The 19,961-nt window shown below is 38.5% G+C and overlaps 1 protein-coding gene across 17 annotated transcripts in view; it reads right to left on the bottom strand.

The window, feature by feature from the left end:
* The window catches only part of LOC308195067 (uncharacterized protein), a 1,623,621-nt gene that overhangs the window by 176,417 nt on the left and 1,427,243 nt on the right, over positions 1–19,961 (bottom strand). The gene's annotated exons all lie outside the window — the stretch shown is intronic.

The following is a 19,961-nucleotide window of genomic DNA, read 5'->3' on the forward strand; positions in this document are numbered from 1 at the left end:
CCTATTATAAAATTACTTTGCTGCTATACTCTTAAAAATACTGTGATGGCAAGCAGTTTTAGGGTCTGGTCCCGAAATATTCTGGTAGACACAGCTGCTCAGGGTTGGGGCATGAGGCTTACTTTGACAGGATTTCAGAAAAGATCTTAAATTTAATAGTTGTCTCTGTCTCAAGGGCTCTCTGGAATGAAGTGACTCATTTCAAGGGGGCTGAGCTACCCTGATAAATGGAGCGATGCAGGATGTTTAACATCCCTCTGAGCTGAGCTCTGGCCAATTTTGCTACACAGTAAGATTAAGAGCTTGAAACAGTTTTGTATGAATTATGGCTCATTGTTACAGTGAAGATATCTGTATATCACAGCCTGAGGGAAATGAGGAAATCAATGATGAAATGGTAAACTAAACCATCATATCAACTTGGCAAAGTTCTCACAAGGAGAACTCATGTTACTTTAAGCTCTTACCAGACATGGAAAATACATACAAAAATTTTTAGAAATCTGTAAGAAAATTCTGCAACTCACAAGGTGATGAGATCTTCCAATTTTCATCATCTTCAGCATGTAAAACGAGTCATTTTTCACCAGGAATAGCAAGATGCAGTTAGAAAGCTCAAGGTGGGGTTGACATTAAAGAAACAGAATTGCATCACTTTGTGAAAAAAAATTACCTCCTCTCTTGGTGCAGATTCAGTGTGTTAGAAGAAGCCTGTTGCTTTATTCCATCTTTTAATCCAAACAGGTGTATGGTATCACTCTCTTCTTCAGATTACATGGTCTACACTAAAATAAGTGATATTTAATACAAAGTGGATATTGAGGGTGTGTGTGTGTGTGTAATTTTCTGACTTTGGTCAAAAGCTGTATTAAGTTCAGGAAAAAGGGTTTAATTATTAGCATGGTAGTGATAAAATCCCAAGTTTATGCTTTCATTGTGTTGGGTGTGACAATAAATAAATAATAGACACAAAAATACAATACATGCAGGTTTTGGAAGAATGATTTGTTCTAATCATTCAGAGGACCCAGAATAACTTTCACTTACATACCTGAATGTAATTATTTCCGAGTCCAACACTTCAAGGAGGATGACCTTCAAAGCACTATACTATGAACTATTTATGGAAGAGGAGCTAGAAACCTGCTTACAGCAAAATCATAGAACCATAGAACAGTTTGGGTTGGAAGGGACCTTTGAAGTTCATCTAGTTCAAAACCCTGCCATGGACAGGGACATCTTTCATGTTGTTGCCATCAAGACCTGTTCTTCACATATGACACATGTATAGAAGTCCTTCGCAACTACTAAATATGGTCTTTTTTTCCCTTCCTTTTCGCCTTCCCACCTATTTCACAGTTGTTTCACCAATGTGATGTTTTTGCTCTGAATCAGCTTTAAACGTTTGGATCATCACACTACCTTCTCCTGTTTGCTGTCTGTGACTCTCCTGAGGAACACAGCACACAAGCCAAGAAATACTACACAGCTGGAGACAGTCCAGGCACTCCCTTCTCATCCATTTTATTTCTGTTTAAAGTTATATTTTTACCTGTGTTCTGCCAGAAATCTGTCCACCCTTTCCATACCTGCAGGGGAAGGTACATATTTTGCCATCCATGCAGACACTCATCATTTTTCTCTTACTTCTCCAGGGTATCACCAGGAACATGTTCATCTTCTCAAATTGGGAACTTTTAGCGATCTTTTAGTTGGCTGCTTCTCTCCCTTGCTGTCATGTCACTTTATCATTCCCCAAATTCCTGTTTCCTCAATATTTTGTGCCCTTTCCCTCCCCTGTATGTCTTCAGAATAGCAGTCACTGTACCATTAATGATACCATTTTTTCATCTAAAACTTAGACCAGAAGGATCAAAACAAAAAATACTCATATTCTTCTTCTTCTATATATTAAACATACTTCTAAGAATTCCACAATATATCTTTGGTTATATTACAGTGCAGTGAAACCTATACACACATGAACAATTGATCATTTTGGTTACATAGATATTCTAAAAAATAGCTGGGTAAAGATGACTCTGGGAATATTTTGTTAACAAAACTTCACTAAAAAAGCAAGTTGGAAAAATATAATTTGGGATACAGCAAACATTCTGTTCTATTTAAAATAAAGTATTTGCATTGTGCCTTTTTCAGCCAAAGACCAGTTTTGAAAACTCTTGCCATGTCAACTTGAGCTACAGACTTTGTGAGAGCAGGCCCACACAACTGATAACACTGCTGTCCAACTTCCCAACCCAAACCCCCAATTTACTAGAATACAGAGAATATAGTACTGACTACATCTCACCTCTCCTGTCCATCTTCCCTCTGCATTTAGATGAAAAACAGAAAAGCAGCAACACATCGGCAGAACTCCTTAAATGGTGGTGGGAATTGAGTGAAGAAATCCGTAAGGCCTCTAGATTTATGGAGGCCCAGAGTTAGTTCTGTCACTGACTTCTCCACAGCTAACTGGCTTTGAATTTCACTCATGGTTTTGGTACCTGCACATCTACCAAGTGTCACATGCTGATAATTACGAGACTTCTTTAACCACTAGGGTGTCATTTCCTTGTAGAAATACTGAGTTGCAAGCCCATTTTTCAAGTAGGCATCAAGAGTTATCCATGTACATTTTGTGCATCTACCATAACTACAGGTGCAAATTCCACATACCAAAACAAAATATTGGCACTGAGGTAGGCATGTTCCAAGCCAAGAACTAAAAATATTCAGGTACAGCTCCCATTTAGCCATTTAACTAAACACCAGGGTTCTGACAGGTGACAGAATAACTGTATGCTTGCATATAAGTAATATGCATGCTATATGCTTTACATTTTACTAAAAAAAGGTAGGGTTAGTATCAGAGAGGAAACTGCATTCTTTCTCATCTTCACTGCTACATCCTACATCAATGTTAAATGTTCTGGATGTGAGGAAGGAAAAACAATTATTTTCTGTGACAGCAGGTTAATGAGACAGGTTCTGGAAACCTTTCTAGAAGAGTATAGAGAGCAAGCAGATGGATTGCCTCAAGAAAGACAGCAGCTCAAATTAAAACCAGGAGGTGGACATTGTTTTTATGTAGCTGTCTCCTGCTTGTCCTTCCTGAGAAAGCTGAAAAAGTATTCTTTCTTGTCACCATATTTCTTCCTGTCCTCACTGTTAACCAGTTCCTACAGATTAGTAAGAATCAGTTCTGAAAGATCGTCCTGTGTAGTTACCTTCTCTTCAAATTCTGCCTTGAAAATGGGACCGTAAAGATCATCTAGTTCCAACCCCCTTGTGATAGGCAGGTACACCTTCCACTAGACCAGGTTGCTCAAAGCCCCATCCAGCCTGGTCTTGAACACTTTTTTGCCTTGAACACCCTTTTCCCTTCCCCATCCATGGCTGCAACTAGCCCTTCATAATTCATCCAAATTCTCAGCAAAAGTTCTGTTAGATCTATCTGTATTCCTATCAGCCTCCAGTACCTTAAAACATACTGATGCAGAGGAGATAATAAAAAACAACGTAACTTACTGACTTATGCAATTAATTCTGGTTTGCACCTACGCATGTGGCTGAGATGACTGCTAGAACCAGACTGATTTTGCCAATAAGGAATCAGCCATAGACTTCTCAGACATTGACTGCTGATTTAGAAGGGCAGCCAAGTGGTTAGCACTCATGAAATATTTTGCATTTGAGAAATGCCTTGGTAAGAGCAACATATTTTTGTTGTGATCATTATGGAAGTTCTCATATGCTTATCTTCATAAAACTATAGGCCATTTTGGTATGTGTAGAGCTCTAATAACAGCTTGTACTCTTATCTCCTGACTCTCATGTTATTTAAATAAACAAGCAAAAGTTTCTGTAGACAGAAAAGCCCTCAATTATTAGAAATTTCACTATACTATCCAGAAAACAGCTCTGCTTTCAGACTGTCCAAATTGTTTCATGATAATTTGGCAGATCTCTAATTCAGAAGAGAGACCAAAAAAAATCTCTACATTTTACAGCAGGAACTTGAAAAGTTGTATTTCTTAACAACAGAGCTGATTCAAATTTATTTATTACTTACTCCTTATGGTAAGTTGTTACTCAAATTCAGCTCCAGATGGCAGGTTAGGCTGAAAAGAAGTGTTCTATATTTACAGTGCTGATGAGACATACAAAAGTGAAATGGTTTACTAGCAAAGCAGGCTATTTCTTAGACCCGCATACTCAGAAGTATAACTTCCAGGATCTCTGTTGTACACAACTGCCTCCTGCCACATCATTGGCAATAGATACTTGGTTTATTCAGTTTTCGGAGTAATACAAGTAAAGGGGACAAAGGTAAGGCGGGAAAAAAAAAGGAAAAAAAAAACAACACAAAACAAAACAAAACAAAACAAAACAACAACAGAAAAAGATTTAGATTATCTTATTAAAACAAACAAACTCAAACAGAGTACCTATGGCAAAGAAAGGCAAGAAGACCCAGATAATTCATTTGGCCCTCAATCCACAAAATCAATTAATTGCTGCTTTTCATTTGACCTGGTCTTTGCTGTAAAAGGGCTTTCTGGTTTAAAGGAGGTGAAAAGTTCACGTCTTCTAGGTTCAAGTTTCCAATAGGAATTAGTGTCTAACACACTTAGGTCCCAGAATCCAAACTATACTGCCAGATAACAGCCTTCCTGGTTGCTAAAAATGACCATCCAATTCATTTCCTAGAGCTCAGGACACTCCTTGGCAGAGGGTATTGCATCTGATTACATTCTTCTGAGGGAGAAACTATCATAACCTTGAGGTTGCTCCACCAGGTGCCAAAATCCCTATAGGCATTCCATCATATGCAATACCTGACTGCATGTAACCTCCTTTGCCACAGCAATGGATGCTTGCTTACAGATACAGTACCAGCTACACGGGGAGCACAACAGATGGCAACAGCAAACACAGCAGCCAGTAACTCAGATACATCATGTGGAAAGTCTCAACCCATGGAGGAGCAATCTGTTGCTATAACTACAGCTCAGTTCTCCACAGCTCCGAGCCTCTGCATCCCCAGCTATGCATGAATCTTGCTGCCAGTTCACTAGGACTCTTTCCCCCTGCCACCACAAAACCAGAGTCAGCTTGAGCTGGAACACATTGTCTCAGCTTATTAAACTATGTCCGAAGAGCTGCAGTGCTGAAAAGGTGGTCCTTCCTCTGCCTGTGCACACCAAGAAGCCCAGGGGTGAGAAAGTGGGAGGAAGATGTTACATTCAAAATAGATTAAGTCTGAATTTATTCAGGAGAACAAGTGAAGTACTGAGGGAACCTGCCAATACAAGAAGTTACTGGAGAACTCCCTCCGAGTCATAGTAGTCCAAATCAAGAGTTATGGCACTGTTTTCAAACCAGGCCCTTCAGAGCCCAGCAAATAAGGATGCAAATTTGCCTTTAGTGGCATATAGAGCTTATTAACCTCAGTGAATTATTAAAATTAACCTCAGTGACTCCATCACTAATTGTTACTTCCAGAGTGAGAAGACCTTTCTTCTCCTCCAGAAGCATGGCCTTCGCAACCTGGGAACTGAGTTCTTTCATAGAGGTATTAGGCCAGACAGCCTCAGAATCATACTCCACTGTGCTTTGCTGGTACAGAAGCAATGGCTGTTAGTTTGCATTATGTTGTACATTTTCAGGACAAAGATTATATGTATCTCAAGCTGTTTTACAGTCAAGAAAATGCTGTTCAGGAATCTCAGAAATGGATCAGTAACCTAATTCAGATTCGGAAGACATTCACATAAGTGAAGATCGATAAGTTTATGTCTACTTATGCACAGAGAGTCACATGAAATGCATTCATTTTGCATTTGTATATACTGATTTTACTGAAGTAGGATGAAAAAGATTAGATTTCTCACATGATTTTTAGAGGCTCCAAAAGTTTTACAGACTCCAAAAGACTCCCCACTTCCAGAAGTAATCAAACATAATAAGGAAAAGGCACTGCATTTCCTTAGAAATTAGGACTTGCAGGAAATGGAAAACAGTGAGTTCCAGAGAAGTATCCTCCATGTTTTCTTCTCCAGTGTTCCAAGTTCTTCTGCCCACAGGATTAACATCTTCAAGCACTGGGAACAGCTCACAGTTCTGTGCAATATTAACCTTCTTTTTGCTTTTTCACTTCAGAAACACTTACTTATTGTCATGACCTAATTATAAAAATAGCACTTTGGGAACTAACATATTAACTAAGTTTGGAGCAAAATTAAGCATAGTTAGAAGGTCCAGAAGCCTGAGACCATGGAAATTCAGGCTTTTCCATCTACGCAAGACTTCATCCTAACTGGGTCTTTATTTCAATCACAGATCTTCTGTTAATTAGTTTCATGAACTCCATCTATCAAATTAAGAGTGGACTGTTTCAATGCATTTCCAGTACTCTGAACAACAGACTAAAAGTAACTATTCAAATGATGCACCTTACGTAGCACCAAACCCTGAAATACTAATTCATGGCAAAAGCAATTAATATTTCATAAGCAATAACTTAACATGCAAGAAAAAAATATTGGTTTATGTATTTCCTGAACATATAAAGACAGGGTCCTGATTAACATTAGCGAAAGTTTTCAGCGGACTAGACATAATTTTCAAATGCATCAAACAATTTTCAAATGCATCAGTAGCATAGTTTAAGACTTTATTATTATTATTATTTTCTGAAATGATGTAGGCTTTGAATAACTGAAATGATAGACCTTTTAGAAGATTCTGGCTCTTGCCCACATGTTTGCAACTAAGACTAAGGCATTTAATTCATTGAAATGCTTTTAAAGGAGTGATCTTCACATTAATGTAGTCCTAAATTCAGTAGTTCCTTGGGACAAAGCTGCGGCGTAGTGCTTCAAAACTGTTAAGACCATGCTGACAAAGCATAGTGAGCCATAGTTCAGGGATTCAAGCCACCTCAGAGGCTTCCTTAGTGATATCCACACAGATTCACACCAAGTATACATGGAAATAATAGGGCCAATTTGCTCAAGCAGAGCTTCTGGCTCTGGTAACAACCATCTATACACCACAGAAAGGAACTGTCAGCAACTGGCCAGACACATTGGTGAACAGCTGAGGAAGAGATGAGCATTCAAGCATTCCCCCAGCTGGGCTGATGAGCATCTAGATTTCTGTCCTAGTTTTGCACTCACAGTTCTTGTCCACACCTAAGAACTAGACAAGAATGGGCTTTAGCATCCTCCTGCCTCTACAGGTAATTAAATTCTTAAAAAAAAAAAAAAAAAAAAAAGTTAGGGTGACTTTATGATGGAAAACCAGAACAACCTCAAAACCCCAATGAGGTTACTGAAATCCCTTCATTTCTACACTAGAGCAAAAACATCCCTCAGTCATTATTGTCTAGGAGAGTGTACTACTTTGCCAATAACAGTTGCAAGTTCTGTTGGCATAAGTCCACTGAGCAGGGAAACAACTACATTATGTGAGAGTAACATATAATGTTATATATGGAAGTCTTGATTCCTCTGAAGAAAACAGTGAAACTTTGAGCACTCCATCACAGAAGTCTGTAGAGAATGTTTGTGCTGGTGGTCTTTACCATAAAGGTTAAAATAATATCCTTCAATACTCTTACATTTTTCCTCTCTAAATACTTCCACAGAGGCTCACCAATAAAGTCAGCAAGTCTATTTGTATGTTTAAACTTAATCACATGATGGAAAAGCTCGTATTTGTTATGACTGCTAGTTACATATTCCCTACTGCTCTACATTTCTGCCTACAAAGTCACCTTAATTTTAATCATAGTTCAACTGAAAAAAATAAAATTAAAAACACACACACACAAATCATACAATTTCACCCATTCCATTTCTGTATGTTGTGGTATATACATGATGAAATTCATGTAGTTTGGGAATGGCAGAAATAAATCAAAACCACATTTAGCTTCACAATTTTCATCATTTTCTGCAACAATTCAGCATAGTTTTGAGAACTCAGAGAAGAAAGTTCATTTTCTAAATGTTCTTCATGTAGAATATCCAATATAGGGTCATTTCACACAACACTGTCATGGGAAAACATACTTTGAGCAAAGCAGTACAAGAAATTTGGCCAGATCCCATCACTTCCAGATCGTAAAAATAACTCCCAAAACATCAGCTTGTATGTACAAATACTTAATGAACCATACAGTGATCACTTACAGAGACTGGAACTAAAGTTGGCAAAACGATAAGGAAAAAATATGACTGTTACTCAGCCATAATGGATGAAGAGTTAACACAGAGGAACTGCAGAGACAATGCTTCATTTCCCCTGGTGGACCAGCTATTCGTTCGGAATAAAGGTTACTGCCATTCATTTGAACAAAATGGGCATTTTATGTATCTTAACTGTCAGGCAAGATGCAACTGAACAGTGATTTTGTTGAGCATGATAAAAGGCATGAGAAATGTAAGAAGGACTTTTTGGTGTAAATTTTTCAAGGAAACCTCTTGAAAAATTTCATTCTCTCAGTATAGCATCAACCTGCTTTTGGAATAACCCTAGTATTTTTCCCTAAGAAATCCTTCCATGCAGACAATCCCAAACATTTATTACCTTCCAACTGAAAATGTACTTGCCTGGACTGCCATTAACTTTCTCTGGACCCCCAACTACCAGGCTAAAAAAAAAAAAAAAGTATTCTAATTTGTCTATAGGGGCATTGATAAGTGTGTACTTCATGGAGATTGATTTACTGGGTACATTCTGTTTAAGAATCTAATTTGTTCTTGCTCTAGATGCTTTCCTGGGGCAAAACAGCTATGCTGTAATTCCTGAACAATCAAAACATGCTATACTGCATGGAAACAGCATAATCTAGTCCTAAATATGCAATTCTTCTGGAAGAAAAGGAAAAAAAAAAGAATAAAAAAAAGAACTATTCCAGAAGGTGAAAATTCAAAGGGATTAAATGATAAAGTGACTCTGGGACTTGAACATGGCAATTTAGCTGCCTATAGATTTTCACTATTTTACTTCTAGGCTTTGTACTCCACATTTTGAACCAAGTACCCAGGACAGACTGCTTTCTTTACCTTTGCACAAAAGTTTTTTTTATTTTTTTTAAAAGTCCTGATTTTTTTGTAATGTTCTGTGGCCAAGTAGGTACCTTCACAATTGGAAAATGACAAAATAAAGTAGTCTAGACAGTTTTACGTCAGGTCCCTCGAGCATCTATAATTACATGATTTTTATTGCGTTCATGATAATATACCACGATAAGTACCATGATAAGTACCATGATAAGTACCATGAATATGTACCATGAATATGGTACTTTAAGCTGGCACAATATGATAATATACCATGATAAGTACATGAATAAACATAACGGGAATAATTCGGTGGAAATATATTTTTGCAAGCCATTTATTGCAATATATTTTTGCAAGCCATTTTTCCAAAACTACAGATCCTCAGTGACAAGCCTGTAAACTTGCTTTCATGCTTCTTATGCCTGTATTTTGCCTCATGCATTCCCAGTAATCAAATCATTCATGCTTTGGGCAGATACCCAGCCAGGGAAATGTCAGACCACAAAGTTAAATTTTTGCCAGGTTTAAGTGAGTGAAAGCTAGGTTTCAAAATTAAAAATGTCAGGCAATGTTAGCAAAGGAAGGTGCTAAGTAATGGCAAGTAATCTCTCTAACAATAAGATTTCTAATGCTTTCTATGCATTTGCAAACAAATTAGTTGGAGCTTGAACTGATAACCTGCTGAATATTTTGAATGTTTTTTTTAGAAAAGTGTAGCGGATAGTAATAGTAGCTATATATAGTGTAGTAGATATATTAGAATTTCTTAGCAAATGGGAAAATCCTAAGAAATAATGACATTCTTACCATTTTGAGAATTCCTCACTACCACCTAGTGTTTAAAAGACAAGAAAGCATGAGTTAAAACCCCAGGTTTTATGTTATACTGCAGACTGGGACTAGTACGTCAAAAATCTTTTATACATCACAAACAGAGACATATCACATGTGCTGGGATTGCTGTTCCCTATGAAAAATAAAAGATGATGGAAAGGGACTCTCTGTCAGCCTGTGTAAATGAGCAGAGCCTACTTAAATCAATGGATTAAATCAAAATTAACCTCTCTAGTATTAGCATGAGATAGAAGTGTGTGCACTCTCTTGTCCTTCGGGCTGGACAGCGAAAATTAGAAAAGCCCTATTTTGTGACAAAGTAAAGGCATTATCCTTGTGCTGTGTTTACCCTCATCTTCCCTAAGAATTCCAGAGGGACTGGAAGCAGCAATACTGATCTGAATCCAGGGCAAACAATTTCTTAAAATAATTTTCAAAAATCACAATAGCTAGTGACCCCCAAACCACCAAGTCATCAATGAACTTTTCTTCCCATCTCGTAAACCAACCTTCAGTCTATAAACAAACCTTTGTTTCCTTCTCATGACAGCACTGTTCCTTTAATGAGCTTTGGCATAGAAACTTGTCAAAGGCTTTTTGAAAACCCAGATGTATTACTTCCACATGCTTACTAGCATCCTCATTGCAACTATTACTGTATGCTTCAAATAGATCTCATGGAATAACGAGGCATGCCAGGACAGCTGGATCTGCCCAGGAATGGAGGTTTTTCAATTGTAATAGGAGATAGATGTGGCAGTTTTGAGACAAAGCAGCATGATGCAGAAGTGGTTTTACTTTCAGAGCATTGTGAGCAGTAAAATTTATGCTCCTACAGCAGCAATGACATAAGAGTCAAAGCACACGATTTTTGTAACTCCTAATAATTTAATTAAAGTTTTAGAATAAAAGGAGCACTATACTGGGCACAGCAGAACTCTAATTTGCTCAGGATACTGTCACTGCCAGCAGACAACACATTGCTAGGTACAGCGTATAAGGAACACAGGAAGTATAGAATGATGCTTCAACTGTGCATGCCCTCCCAATATCCAAATAAATGTATATTAGACATTCCCAGAGGCTGCACCTTAGGTAGTTTCAAAATAACTTTTTAACACTCTTCACGATTATTTTTCCCACTATTACGTAAAATCACATTTTCATTCAATTTGGGATTAAATTTATTAAAAAAATAAAACCCTTAGGCTACCTGCAGCATAAAACTCTTCAGTTTATTTTTGCATTGCGTGAGAACAGGATTCACCATGTTCACTCAAAATCTGCTGCCTTTAATGGAAGAACGGCAAAGAAAGATCCCTATTTGCCTTTCCAACACCATGTTTCTACATACCTCTTTTAATACTCTTTTTCAGCTTTCATTTTTCCAACCAGATGAAAACAAGTTATTTAATCAGTTTTTATATAAGGCCTGATCCATATCTTTGACCATGTTTACTCTTCCTTTTACCGTTCTTAGCTCTACAAAATCCTTTCTTAGATAAGGTAAAGAAAATAGCATGCTGCAGTCATGAGGTAGGCACAACAAATTGAAGTGGCACAGTAATGTTTTCTATGTTTTCCTTTACTTTCCCCCCAAATCCCTAACATTCTATTTACCTTTCTGAACAATGATGAATAGAGAGATAAGGTTTTAGAAGGCCCCAGATGAGCAACTGTATGATCTCTTTTCTGAGCATCTCAGTTGTAGCACTCTACTGTGCACATATACTCCTTAAACCATTTTCCATATGGATTTCCACTGTGGATTTCTGAGTGCTGAAATTCTTCTGCCATTTCGTTAACCACCACACAAATCTTGACAATCAAAGTTTGAATAATTATGCATCATGAATGAACACTGCTTACCTTGCTTTGTAGGTCATTTATAACGAACAGCAAAGTCTCTACAGAATACAACTGCATGTCTATATGATGTAGAAACAACATTCATTTCATGTCTTTTAAGTAACCATTAATCCAGAAGTGGACTCCTATTCTCTAAGAATACTTTGTCTTATAAATACTTGGTGGGGGATATTAATTTGAAATGCTTGGAAACCCAAGTACATAACATCAATGTTCCTGCCGAAACGTTCACTGATTCTTTCTAAAAAAAAACCCTCATATTCAAGAGGCATCATGTCCTGTGAAAAGGCCACACTGATTCTTTAGTTGCTAAATATATTGATATAATTTTAAAGTCTTTCCCTTATCATTATTCCATCATGCCACCAATGATGGAAGTCAGACTTGTTGAGCTCTTTGGAGCCCTTCTTTAAAAGTGTCATCAAATTTTCTGCTATTTTCCTGGACACAGGCTGATTAAAACAATAGATCTAATATCACTGTTAACACTTCGGCTAATTCTCTTTCCAGTTTTGAGTAAATATCACCTGAACCTGGCAATCTGTTGCTATCCATTTTAGCAATTTTTTAGCAAGTCTCTTACAATTACACCTGAATTTGAGGCAATGTCTCTAATTTAGGCCTCTCTTGAGTGAATGTCTCAGCCCTTTACAAAAATGCTGATGTACATTCCTTCCTAAAAAACATGGACAAAGTAGTTTCTGCTTCACCATGACTTTATCTTCTGCTAGTTCTACCTTTATTCATCAGTTACCTATCTGATCTACAGAGAACTGATATGTTTCCTGCGCTGAACATGTGTACTGGGTTTATGTGGCAAGGTTTTGGTAACAGGGGGACTGCAGGGGTGGCCTCTTTAAAGAACCGCTCAGAAGCTGCCCCATGTTAGATAAGGGCCAGTTTCCAGCACCAAAGGGACCTGCCGCTGCCTAGAGCTGAGACAATAAGTGACGTCGTTTGCACCTCTGTGAGAACAGATTTAAGAAAGGGGAAAAAAACTGCAATGCAACAGCAGCTGGGAGAGTGAGGAGAACCAGCCCTGCAGCCCCCAAGGTCAGTGCAGCAGGAGGGCAGGAGGTGCTCCAGGCAGGCAGCAGCAGTTCCCCTGCGGCCTGTGGAGAGGCCCCTGGTGGAGCAGGCTGTCCCCCTGCAGCCCACGGGTCCCACACGGAGCAGATCTCCACGCTGCAGCCCGTGGAGGAGCCCCCGGTGGAGCAGGTGGATGTGGCCTGGAGGAGGCTGCGGCCCATGGAGAGCCCCCGCAGGAGCAGGCCCCGGGCCGGAGCTGCAGCCCGTGGAGAGGAGCCCACGCAGGAGCAGGGGTCTGGGGGGAGCTGCCGCCCGTGGGGGACCCGTGCTGGAGCAGATTGCTCCTGGGGGATGGACCCCGTGGGACGGAGCCGTGTGGGAGCAGTTCTTGAAGAGCTGCTGCCTGTGGGCAGCCCCCGCAGGCTCAGTTTGGGAAGGACGGCATCCCGTGGGAGGGACCGTGAAGGAGTGGTGGAGGTGAAGCATAATGGACTGACCACAACCACCACTCCCTGTTCCCCTGTGCCACTCGTGGGAAGGACGTAGAGGAGGGTGGATGGGGAAGAAGGTGTGTTTTGGTTTTAGTTTCTCACTGTTCTAGCCTGTTAGTAATAGGTATTAAACTGTATTAATCTCCTTATGCTGAGTCTGTTTTGCCTGTCACAATAATTGTTGAGTGATCTCCCTGTCCTTATCTTAACCTTTGTGCCATTTCCATCGTATTTTCTCCCCTTTTGTTTTTGAGGAGGGGAAGTGAGAGATCGGTGTAGTGGAGTTCAGCTGCCCAGCTGGGTAAAACTACCACATGTTCAAAACCATATAGTTACCCTCATCTACCCAGACAGTCATCCCATCATATAAGGCTATGCAATCGGCTAAGCATGATTTCCCCTTGGTAAATCCATGCCGGGTACTCCTGATCACCATCTTTTCCTCCACATGCTTAGAAGTGACCTCCAGGATGAACTGTTCCATCACCTTTCAGGGATGGAGGTGAGGCTGACTAGCTTGTAGTTTCCTGAGTCCTCCTTCTTGCCCTCTTTGAAGACTGGAGTGACATTGGCTTTCTTCCAGTCCTCAGGCACCTTCCCTGTACTCAGCCTTTCAGAGATGATGGAGAATGGCTTAACAATAACATCTGCCAGCTCCTTCAGTACTCATGGGTGTATCCTATCCAGACCCATGGATTTGTGGATATCAAGTTTGCCTTGTCTGTCCATCCTGAACAGCCAATAGCCCTCCATCACAACACTCCAGTCTGGGACTCATCCCATGAAGTCCCAGTGATATCATAGCTCTGGAAGTATCAAAGCTTCCAGTTTGCCCCATTTGTTCAACTGGATACTCCAAAGAGCAATCAAAAGCCAAAGCCATAAGATTTGAAAACAAAGTTAGCTCTAGTTTCTGTGGGAGGAATAGCTAGGCAAAGAGGTCATTCAAGTCTGGAATTTTGAGAGAGGTCTCATAGATTTACTCACTAATTCATGCTCAAACTTTGAAATAATTTGCCAACAATTTTGTGGAAATCCATCCCAAATTTCTGAGACTATTACTACAATATGCACACTTCATACCTATGACGGAAGCCCCTTCATATCAGTATGCTGTTTTTTCAGTGATAAAAGAACTGAAATGTCCCCTTAAAATGTAAAGCAGTCAAATGAGATTGAAATATCTTAATACACTGGAATGTAATGTTTAAACAGAGAATAAACTGAAGACAGTGACCAGAATGCTGGATATTTGCTTAACATTACCAGCACCAGCACAAAAATAAATGTCTCTGAAAGAGTTGTGGCGTGACATTAAACATGACCTTTGAAGGAACTGATTGAAATGGGAATATGAAAAAAACAAAACAAAACAAAAAAACCCCACCAACAATAATAAGTAAATAAAAAACCAAACATATACAAAATGTCATGTTAAATATTTAATTCATTATTATAGGTCTTTTTCAAAGTAAAAATCTCTCTGCTTTCCACAGCATACTGCTTTATTAAAAAATGCACTATATCTAAAGTAGTAGTCAGAAATTAATTCTCTCCCATCAGTATTACACAGGCTACTTGACAGCACATACTCAAATAACACTTTACTCATGGCATGCCAAATCAAAATCGTCTAATAGATTTAAGAGTCCACATAGAGGTAGAAGTGAATGAAACCATGATCAACCAGGGATTTTCTAGGGAAAAAGCAAGAGGAAATAAAGTGTTGTGGTTTAACCCAGCAGGAAGATAAGTACCACACAGCCATTTGCTCACTCCTCCCCAGCGGTGAGCAATTCCCACCAGCCTCCTCACTAGCAGGGCAGTGTGAGAAGCTGAAAAGTCCTTGACTGAGTGTAAGCACTGCTTGACAACAACTAAAACACGAGTGTGTTATCAACATTGTTTTCCTTCTAAATCCAAAACGCGACACCATGACAGCCACTATGAATAAAATTAACTCTATGCCAGCCAAAACCAGGACATAAAGAAATGTCAGGTCTCCTGTTCTCCCACCCAGCTCCTGGCAATCCTACATCAGCAATCCTTTCTTTTCCCCAGAACCATTCTTATCAGATCAGTGTTCTATACATATACCTTCTGAGCAGTGTTTACTACCACACCCCTTCATAACCACTTCTCTACAAAACAAGAGATAGAGGGATAGAGATCCCAGGTTTAAAGACTACGTTTCCAGAAAGCACCTCTGAGAGTTAGAGGACTGAATTTTAACACTTGTAAACCACTTTCCACAATTTGAAAGTTTAAAAGTTGACCAACAAAACTACAGGATAAAATCACACTGAAAGTATCGGTTTAAAATACCTCACTCTATGTGCAGTGTGTCTCAGTCTGCTGAATTTGTCTGTCTCAGAAGCAATGCTATATCTATTTACAACATTTATCTATTTCAGCCCTTGCAAAGAACAATATGCATCTGTCCATGTGTAAAGCACATATTTCAACACCTACAGGAACCTCAGCTCTGAAAGTTAGAATTCAGGTACCTCTAAGTTTTACTGGTAGTTGAGCAGTTACTTAACTTCTTTTAGGGACTCAGAAGATGAAACCCCACTTGTCTTCACAAATCCAAGACATCGAGGTGACTGCAGGTTCTAACTGAATCTCAGGGGTCACTCTTGAAGACAGGAGCCATACTAAACATTTTCCACACATAAGGTGGACATCTACAGCATTACTGGACCTGTTGCTTATGAACACGGTAAAACTAATTAGAAAGAGCAAGATAGGAGACAGTCTGGGCTGCAGTGACCATTCCCTAGTGGAGTTCATGATTATGGGGGAAATTGGCCTGGTGGAGAGTCAAGCCAGGACTCTGAATTTTAGGAAAACAAACTTATCTTATTATTTAAATTTCCTCTTATACTAATTTTTAAATGCAGCCAGAGCAACAGGGAAAAAGGGACTCAACTGCAGCACAGGAGTCAGGTAATGCAATTCTGGAAGAACAAATGAGCTTGCCAGAAGAGCAAATAATCTGTATTACAAACTGGAAATGTATTTATTCCATTTGGAACTGGACACCCTGCAGAAATACATTACATATTTTTCTCCAGGTGACCTCGGCAAGTCTACTTTATGGCTTTTATTATTGAGAAATAAAACTGAGACTGTGAATCTTTTTAGAACAGGGCTATCTAAAGATAACCAAAAAGATCTTAAACTAAATCAGATGATCCCTAATAGCCTTTAAAATTGTAATGGACAATATTTTAAATGATTTTGATCATTTTGATCATTTCTGATCATTGATTTTGAATGATTTCTCCCCTGAATTGTATCATTTGGTCGTAAAGGCACATCTACCCAAGAACCTTTTGCCTTTCTTCAATTATTAACTGCATGAAAAATCCTTTTCATGTAGAAGCTACGATTTCAAGAAATATAAATAAGATCTCTGAGCACAAACTTAAAATTTATTACAACCACACAAAGAGCTTCACCCAGAGGGAAAGCTGCAAGCATAAATAGATACCAACGCTTACTTGAATAGCCTCAGCTTCTCAGTATTATCAGTTGTGTGTTCACCAAGGAATTATCTGGTTACTGTGACTTTACAAACCTGTCAGCAAACTTGGAGGTCCAAATACAGACTAAATAGTTTGGGAAGGCTATGTATGCTTCTGATTCTCAGTGGGAGCTGAGGGTTACAAACCAACACACAGATTAAAAGGAAACACAGCAAGATTTCCAGGTGCAATGAAGACAATTTGTTAAGTACTGTTTTGTGCTTCATGTCACTTATTTTCTTCGGATCAGGGCTCTCATATTTCATAAGATGAGAAGCTCTACTCAACATTAACACATACAGAATTCCACAGGGCAATTAATTTAAAAGGCAAAGCTACTAAGGAGACATAAATAAATGATTGATTCTGTCAAACTATAGCATCAGAGAGTATCACAGATCAAAGAGGAAACTACTTATCTTCTAGAAGCACACTATTAATTACTGCTGATTGATGACAATGCAGTCGACTTTGTCAGGTGACCCATTTTTAAAGATACGGACAAACTTGATTTTACCAGATAGCTCTTTGCTTTTGGCTTCACCCAAGCTCAAAGGTTAGGAGTGGCAACAAAAGGAGGCACAACCTCCTAAGTTGTTGGACTTGGAATGGGGAGATGAACTCTCTGAAGCTGACTTGATTTGTGAGTTTGGGTGATACTTTCTGCCCCTTCAAAGCTCAGCTTGCCCAATAGCCACCGATTCTGGTTTTGCTGAAGAAGCTGGGAATACCAAAAGGTACTGCAAAAATTCTCAAGCATGTTGCCCTTCAAGAGATGATTTAGGTGTATCAAGACTTAGTCCCAAGTCTGCAAGCAATCTCTTGAGTTGCCCCTTTCTTTATATTAAACCAAACTTGAACATCACCTCTGAAAAAATACATTTCTGTGTTAGAAATCTAGAGCTAAAATTTAGCTGTTCTTAAGTAAACCTTACTTGCATACCAATTAAATTACCCAAACCTTATTTATTTAGATAGTACAATGGTGAAAACAAAGAAAGAATTTTAAATCCAGAAACTAACAGAACAACTGTTATGAGCAAATGAAATATCCAAAATATGATGAGGTCATTGATTATTATGTCACCTTCAGCAAACAGTAAATAAATGACAGCATGAACTCCCATTTGGCTCAGCAACTGAAGTAAGCTCCGCTCAGCCCAGTAGCTGTGAAATGATCATTGATTATACGGGATCAAACTCTTTGCTATCTCACTAATATCAAAGCAGAGAGATTAATCACAGACTGCAATCCAGAGAAAATTGTCACAAGACCCATCACTGCTTTTGATCTATGAAGGCTAGATTTACCTTTTGCAGCTTCCACTGATGAGGTTGGCAGAACAGCTTGGACTCAGATGAATATGTCCACGGTAGTTTTACTAAACCCCTCTAAGAAATCTTCCTCATTCCATAAAACTTTTCAAAGCCTTTTTGGAAATATGAAGTGCTTTTTAATCTTTATTCAGCTTAATTCAGTTACTTTGAGAGGCGGTCAATTCACTAAAGTACAATGAGATCAGACCTGTAATTATAGATCAATCGCAGGGCTACTGGAATGACTTGAAAACAGCATTTCATTACATGCTGTAAAGCAAAATAAAATTAACCAAATGATGATTATCATCTCCTATTACATGTGACATATTGAGCTAACTTTCCAAATTTCTGCCACAGCAACCACACAAAGATGTAGCCAGGATTTCCAAAAGATTATACAGGATCCAGGGGGATCACATCCATTAATTATTTTTTTTTAACAATAAACTTCTTTAAAATAAGCACACTGTAGGGCTTACTGATGAAATTTTCTTTTAGACAAAGACTTTAAAGTGGGAAAGATAATTAAGGCCCTCAGGAATACATAAATATCTCTGGGACCAAGGTCCCCTGATAGATAAAATTACAGGCAACAAACTTCAGATCTCCCATTTTAACTCCTAATAAATTTTGCATGCTGAGCTTGAGGCCTAATTTTTTTTCCCCCAAAGTCATCATATAACTCTATTATCATACCTAGAAAAGCACTATATTCCTGGCAAGTGAACAGTTACCATTTCATAGCCTGTGCTTTCCTGCCTCCTCTGGGCACTGTATCATTTTTATCTGACAAACTCAAGACTTCTCTCACATCAGCAACTTGCATTGTTAGGCTTTGTTATTGATACTTTCCTACTAGAATGAGAAATAACTTTATTGAAAACATTCATTCTCTTTGGCAAGAAATAAAAGACACAGCACAGTTAGTGCTGCTAGTGGCATGAGCTCATGAGTTCTCTGTCACTCTGACACATCACTTTCTTCAAAAGGGCAGCAAAATATTGGCAACCCTGGACTATCATATTTTTTAACACACACACACACAAAACTGTTGATATTTTTCCCACAGAAAGGAATTAATATTGCTTGTAGTCATACCTTGTTTCATGTTATTTTTTTAAGACCACATTACTTTTTTTTTTTTTTTTTCAAAACCAAAACTCTTTAAAGACCACAGCATCCTCACTGCATTTGGAATCTTGTAGATGATTCTGTTCTATGCAGAAAGATATCTCTTCTATAAAAAGGACAATAATGAATAAACTGTTCTTAATCATTTAGTTTTCTGTGCTGAAGTCCTTCAAAATCCCAAAGCATTCCCAAGATGAAAAAATGCAAAAAAAAATGTGCTCTACATGTTCTTTTATTTGATATTTTTGTGACCAACTTACAGCAAACGGATTTAACTATATTGTCAGAAAGGATGAAGCTCCACACTTCATTAAATTATTCCAGGTTGGTTGCCAGAAAGAATCAAGAAGACAAAAGCAATTTTTTGAAAACATATTTTAATGTTATTTTTAGTTCTGTTTCCCTCTGCTCCATATTTCAGGAGATACTGTCAAACTAGCCCAATAAAACCTTATAAAAAAAAAAAACACAATAGGGTTGAAAAAGAATTTGCTACTCGGAAAAGAATTTGCTATCAGTAATGATACAGTAGGACAAGTAAAAGTAGGACAAGAGATTCTGTATCTTCTTTTACAGAAACTGGACCAAAACCTTAAACATGCAGTCAGTATTAAGCTTCTGTTTTCAATTTAAATGTCATGTTTTTATAAGAAGTCATTTACAGTAAATATTGCTGT

Source organism: Anser brachyrhynchus, assembly GCF_964034855.1.
Source record: "Anser brachyrhynchus genome assembly, chromosome: 4".
Lineage (NCBI taxonomy): Eukaryota > Metazoa > Chordata > Aves > Anseriformes > Anatidae > Anser > Anser brachyrhynchus.